Below are 7,207 nucleotides of genomic sequence, written 5' to 3'. Positions count from 1 at the left end.
TGTCGTGTCGTGCCATCTAGCACGTTCCTGCTGCCCCTGCTGCTCCTGCTGCTGCTACTGTTGCTGTTGCTGCTCCTACTGCTGCTGCCCCTGCTGCTGGTGCTGCTGCTGCTGCTGCTCCTGCCCCTGCTGCTGCTGCTGTTTCTGCTGCTCCTGCTGCTGCTGCTGCTGCTGCTGCCCCTGCTGCTGCTGCTGCTGCTACTGTTGCTGCTGCTGCTGGTGCTGCCCCTGCTGCTGCTGCTGTTGCTGCTGCCCCTGCTGCTGTTCTGCCCCCACACCCCTCCAGCGCGCGTTCGTCCAGGGCCATGCGGAGCCGCGAAGAGCATTGTGACGAGATGTAGACTGTGTCCCAGAGTCGGGGTGGGGGTGGTAGTACCAGCAGAGTCGGGGTGGGGGTGTGGGTGGTAGTGGTAGGGGTAGGGGTGGGGGTGGGGGTGGTAGTGCCAGGTGGGGTAGGGGTGGGGGTGGTAGTGGTGGGGGTCGGGGTGGTAGTGGTAGTGGTAGGGGTGGGGGTGGTAGTGGTAGGGGTGGGGGTGGTAGTGCCAGGAGGGTGGGGGTAGGGGTGGGGGTGGGGGTGTGGGTGGTAGTGGTAGTGGTGGGGGTGGGGGTGGTAGTGCCAGGAGGGTGGGGGTGGGGGTGTGGGTGGTAGTGGTAGTGGTAGGGGTGGGGGTGGTAGTGCCAGGTTGGGGTGGGGGTGGGGGTGGGGGTGGGAACGTGCTGTTAACGAGCATCTCTATGTGCCCGACAGGAACAAAGACAAAGTTCCCCCATGTAGCCTAAACAGACTGGCGGGACAAGTGCCATTAGCAAGCGCCTACCGATATGCACCAATAGGTACATACACACATATGACAGCATGTGCACACACACACACACACCAGTTGTGTGGCAGTCAGCGGTAGCTGCTTTGACAGGAAGACGTCGGTCCCTGTCATAGGAACGTGGAATTTGCACTACTGAATGAGCATTTCTCAGTGCTTGCCATACAAATTTGACATTGGATTTCCAATTCAGCATTCGTGTGTGTGTGTATGTGTTTATGTGTGTGTCTGTGGTAGTGTGTGTGTGTGTATCTGTGTGTGTCGGTCAGTAGCGGTTAGCGCGCTGCGCTACGAACCTGGCGACCCGGGTTCGATACCCGCTCACGGCCAACACCGGTGACGATTATCTGAACCGGTTCTGGGCCTCCCCTAGGTCGACTCAGCCTCAAGTACGATGTCCAAACATCGCCGCTAGGGAGACAAAGGCGGCCGGGCGTGGTTTTAGCCACCCACCCCCTCGTGTGCCGTGCCGGCCTTTATAGGTGCTCGCTAACAGCACTTGCCCCTACAGTCTGTTAAGGCTACACGGGGGATCTTTGTCTTTGTGTCAGTCGATGGCTGGGTGTGTATGTATGCTGAACTTCTTTCACACCGTACATAGCCAACCGCGCTAATCAGAAGTGCACGTTGCCTGTCTATGGCCTTAATAGATGCTTGCTAACAGCACTTGGCCCCAACAGTCCATAAGGCCATGCGGGGGGGGGGGGGGGGGGGAGCTCTTCGTCTTTGTACATGCGATCGATGTGCGGTGAAAGTTCACGTGCTCTGGATTCGCGAGTTACTGAACCCCAGACGATTCGTGACCGGGCCAAACTCAGTGTTTGCTGCCTTTGTGAGCCCGTGTGGCAGAACCATCGGAGGTTGCGCGCGCAAAAAAAAAAAAATCGCTTTTTTTTGGGGCTTAAAACTTTCGCGACTGCAGGAATTCATATTGTTGGTTCTTTTGGTGAAGTCACGTAGATAGAAAATAAAAGTAATGAAATTAAATTGAAATTTAAAATAATAAATTGAAAATAAAAACAAACAAACAAAAAACAACATTTATTATTTTTTATTTTAAAATTGTATTTTATTACTACCACTACCACTACCACCACTGCCATCACCGCCACCACCGGCACCACCACTGCCAGCACCACCGCTACCACCACCGCCACCACCACCGCTACCACCACGTGACTTTACCGAAAGAACCAAGAATACATTTTTTTAGGGTTTTCGTTTCAAACATTTTTCGTTTTCGTCCGCGAAAAGGTGAGACGCGGCTGCCCGTGTTGTCCTCAGTCACGTGGTCATCCCACGTGCCACGACTAACCCTGCAGCTTCCTCTGCTGTGATATTCTTGTTCTTGTTGTTCCTGCTGCTGTTACTTTGCACGTCCCGCTTGCGATGGCTTGTCACTCGATCGCGGCTCGCGAGGAAGTCGTCCTCGTCCCGAACCCGTCGGCGTCACCCACCCACACCCTGCATCGTCGACAAATCGTGACCGAGGTTGATTTTTTTTAATATATAAAAAAAACACATTGTTCTTTATACATTATTTATTCTGCTCATTGTTATTAAACATTTACCACATCCCTCCCCTCTTCCCCCACATCCCCTCGCCCACCTATGTTCAGTCGTAACCACATTTCCCCCCCATTGGAACCAAGGTTTTCCGCTTTCGCGGGCGTTTTCAGGAGCGTGTGATCTTGGCGGGGTCAGGGATGTGGAGGGATTTCGACAGGAGCTTGGGTTCCCTCCCGCGGGTCACGTTACGTTCACTGCGCCCCCACCCTGATTTCAATATCCGGCATCGGCTCTTGCAGTGCAGGCATCCCTCGGATTGCAGGGCTGCGCCTACATATAATATTTACCCACCCCTCCCCATATATATATGATTGGCCCTTGAGGTGTACAGGATTACTCTACTTACGAACGAGTTTGGTTCCAGAGGTCTGTTCGTAAGTCGATTTGTTCGTAAGTCCAACTTCACTGCCGTCGATTCCAAACATGTTGTACGCATGCGCACTAAATACCGGGAATGGCTTTAACAGTTGTATCATCTCCTGCAGATGTAGATGCCACCGGTTCTTCACGTTCTGCAGATGTAGATGCCACTGGTTCTTTACGTTCTGCAGATGTAGATGCCACTGGTTCTTTACGTTCTGCAGATGTAGATGCCACTGGTTCTTCACGTTCTGCAGATGTAGATGCCACTGGTTCTTCACGTTCTGCAGATGTAGATGCCACTGGTTCTTTACGTTCTGCAGATGTAGATGCCACCGGTTATTCATGTTCCGCAGATGTAGATGCCACTGGTTCTTCACTATCTGTAGATGTAGATGCCACTGGTTCTTCACGTTCTGCAGATGTAGATGCCACTGGTTCTTCACGTTCCGCAGATGTAGATGCCACTGGTTCTTCATGTTCTACAGATGTAGATGCCACTGGTTCTTCACGTTCTGCAGATGTAGATGTCACTGGTTCTTCGCGTTCTGCAGACGTAGATGCCACTGGTTCTTCACGTTCCGCAGATGTAGATGCCACTGGTTTTTCACGTTCCTCAGATGTAGATGCCACTGGTTCTTCGCGTTCTGCAGATGTAGATGCCACTGGTTCTTCACGTTCTGCAGATGTAGATGCCACTGGTTCTTTACGTTCTGCAGATGTAGATGCCACCGGTTCTTCATGTTCCGCAGATGTAGATGCCACTGGTTCTTCACGTTCTGTAGATGTAGATGCCACTGGTTCTTCACGTTCTGCAGATGTAGATGCCACTGGTTCTTCACGTTCCGCAGATGTAGATGCCACTGGTTCTTCATGTTCTACAGATGTAGATGCCACTGGTTCTTCACTATCTGTAGATGTAGATGCCACTGGTTCTTCACGTTCCGCAGATGTAGATGCCACTGGTTCTTCACGTTCAGCAGATGTAGATGCCACTGGTTCTTCACGTTCTGCAGATGTAGATGCCACTGGGTCTTCACTATCTGTAGATGTAGATGCCACTGGTTCTTCACGTTCTACAGATGTAGATGCCACTGGTTCTTCACTATCTGTAGATGTAGATGCCACTGGTTCTTCACGTTCAGCAGATGTAGATGCCACTGGTTCTTCACTATCTGTAGATGTAGATGCCACTGGTTCTTCATGTTCTGCAGATGTAGATGCCACTGGTTCTTCACGTTCCGCAGATGTAGATGCCCCTGGTTCTTCACGTTCCGCAGATGTAGATGCCACTGGTTCTTCACGTTCCGCAGATGTAGATGCCACTGGTTCTTCACGTTCCGCAGATGTAGTTGCCACTGGTTCTTCACGTTCCGCAGATGTAGATGCCACTGGTTCTTCACTATCTGTAGATGTAGATGCCACTGGTTCTTCACGTTCCGCAGATGTAGATGCCACTGGTTCTTCACGTTCTGCAGATGTAGATGCCACTGGTTTTTCATGTTCTACAGATGTAGATGCCACTGGTTCTTCACGTTCTGCAGATGTAGATGTCACTGGTTCTTCGCGTTCCGCAGATGTAGATGTCACTGGTTCTTCACGTTCCGCAGATGTAGATGCCACTGGTTCTTCACGTTCTGCAGATGTAGATGTCACTGGTTCTTCGCGTTCCGCAGATGTAGATGTCACTGGTTCTTCACGTTCCGCAGATGTAGATGCCACTGGTTCTTCACGTTCTGCAGATGTAGATGCCACTGGTTCTTCACGTTCCGCAGATGTAGATGCCACTGGTTCTTCACGTTCCGCAGATGTAGATGCCACTGGTTCTTCACGTTCCGCAGATGTAGATGCCACTGGTTCTTCACGTTCCGCAGATGTAGATGCCACTGGTTCTTCACGTTCCGCAGATGTAGATGCCACTGGTTCTTCACGTTCCGCAGATGTAGATGCCACTGGTTCTTCACTATCCGCAGATGTAGATGCCACTGGTTCTTCACGTTCCGCAGATGTAGATGCCACTGGTTCTTCACGTTCTGCAGATCTAGATGCCACCACCGCCATCTATTGCGCGGCGGTGGAACTTACGACTCTCGGTCCGAACAGGCAACTGGACATATGGACCAGGTTTGTTCCTATCTCTGAAAGTTCGTAAGTTAAACGTTCGTAAGTAGAGGATTCCCTGTATACAGTTTGGCTGGTCTAGAGTGGGGAATGACTTCTTCGAAACACATCCCGAATTTTTCCCGATTTAAATTAATGGCAAAAGCCATTTACGAAATTTCGTTTTGCGTGCATGTTCCCACCTTTCTGAAAATCGCATCCCCTTTCGTAAACCGAGTGATGCCTTTCCCCCGTTCCGAACGCCGCCGTCCTGGTTAAGTTCACAGCCGCTTCGCCATCGCGAACCACGCTACGTGACCTCCGTCGTGACCCTGCCTCTGGACATTGATTAATCAGCCGGTGCTTTGTGACCTCGTGTGACCGTGCCAGTCGTTACGATCTGCTTGGGAGGTGGGGGGGGCACGGAAATCGTTTCCCGGCCACCACCGTTGCCCGCGAGCATCTTTCCATTTTGGGCTTTTTCTGCTCGGATTTTATTTGCGCGACGCAGGCTGCATCCGTCCTGGAACGCCGCCTCAATTCTCGGTGGGATCGTCGAGTCGACGGGCAAATAAGCTCTCGAGTTTCGGCAAAAGCAAAAAAAACAATAGGCGACAAAGTAAACTGCACAGCCGGTAAATCGCGGAATCCAGAGACAAACCCCACAGCACTCTCCTCAACACAATTTCCGATCAAATGCGCGCTTGCTTTTTTGGACACGGGCCCTCATTTGTTTGGGACGACGGGATGAGAGGGGGGGGGGCTAGTGAATTATATCGGGCATCGTGGACCTTGGGACGCTAGATGTACCTCTTGAGTTTTTGGGTGCCATGGACCGTGGTGAACTTTGAGACGTGGGCTCTCTTTTGATTTGTTTTTATTTCGGGCTCTCGCCGAAGGATGAGTTTGTCGAACTTGAATTTCGAGGCGTTGGGTCTCGTGACATTTTTTTTGGACGCTCATGAACTGTGGGACGATGTAACGTCGTGAATATTAAGATGCTGGGTCTTGAGAATTTTGAGGCACAGGACACTTAAATGATTTTGGGGGGGGGGGGTGGGATGTGGGCCCTCTTGAATATTGGAATGCCCCATGAATTGTTGGGACGCTGGCATCTCGTGATATTTTGCACATGGGCCCTCATGAATGTGCAACCCGCCTGGGGCTCGCTCTGTGGACATCTGTGAAAAAAGAGCTTTATAGTTCTACGGATTCCTCCAGTATAAATAAAGATTCTAAATTATGTGGCAGGTGGCAGTATGTGTGTGTGTGTGTGGCTTTCAGCTTCGCTTCTGGCTTCTCAATTACCGGCGTGGCATATAGTCGAGTTATTATCGGGGTTTCTTTTTTTTATTTCATAGAGGCTAATATTATTATTATTCCTTACTTGGAACTCGTTATAATAAAATACAAAAAATATGAATATAATGTAATTGACAATGACGATGATGATGATGATGGCATCTTTGTATTGAACCAAACAGCCGCATGTAAATAGTATTCTGAATCCCGCCGTCACATTTTGTGGAAAGGGGTTTTTGTCTTCAAATAAATTCCACCTCCAACTCAAGACGCGTCCGACTGTTGTGGTTTCACGCTTCAACACACAGGTGTGGGGCTAAAGCAGTGAACTATTTTGTCTTTTTGTCAACGTGACACTTTTTTACTGATTGGCCGTGTCGGGTGGTGGAGGGTTACGACACATTTATAAATAACGCGATCTAAACCCAAAAACGTTGATTATGAATAATATTGGTCGCGAAAGCCTGCTACGTGTTAAACTGATCCTCATTCTCTGCTCACTGATCATTGCTCCTTTTCGTTCTAAGAATTGCGCGAATACTACATAACACTGGCTATGGGTCTCTGTGCGAGCCTACGGGTCACTGTGTCTATGGGTCTCTAGGGGAGTATCTTGTCTATGTGATTCTGTGGGTCTCTGTGCGTGTCTGGGTCTCAATGCGAGAATGTGGGTCTCTCTACCAGCCTGTGGGTGTCTCTCAGCGATTATGTGGGTCTCTGTGCGAGTCTGTGGGTGTCTGTGTGACTATGTGGGTCTCTGTGTGAGTCTGTGGGTCTGTGTGAGTCTGTGAGTCTCTGTGCGAGTCTGTGGGTCTCTGTGCGAGTCTGTGGGTCTCTGTGTGAGTCTGTGGGTCTCTGTGTGACTGTGGGTCTCTGTGTGAGTCTGTGGGTCTGTGTGAGTCTGTGCGTCTCTGTGTGAGTCTGTGGGTCTCTGCGCGAGTCTGTGGGTCTCTGTGTGTGTCTGGGGTCTCTGTGTGAGTCTGTGGGTCTCTGCGCGAGTCTGTGGGTCTCCGTCTCTATCCATGTTCTGTAAAGTCACCACAACACATTCGTTG

The sequence above is a fragment of the Lampetra planeri genome, chromosome 51 (genome assembly GCF_965212315.1).
Source record: "Lampetra planeri chromosome 51, kcLamPlan1.2.h2, whole genome shotgun sequence".
Taxonomy (NCBI): domain Eukaryota; kingdom Metazoa; phylum Chordata; class Hyperoartia; order Petromyzontiformes; family Petromyzontidae; genus Lampetra; species Lampetra planeri.
Note: the sequence above shows the minus strand (reverse complement) of the source record.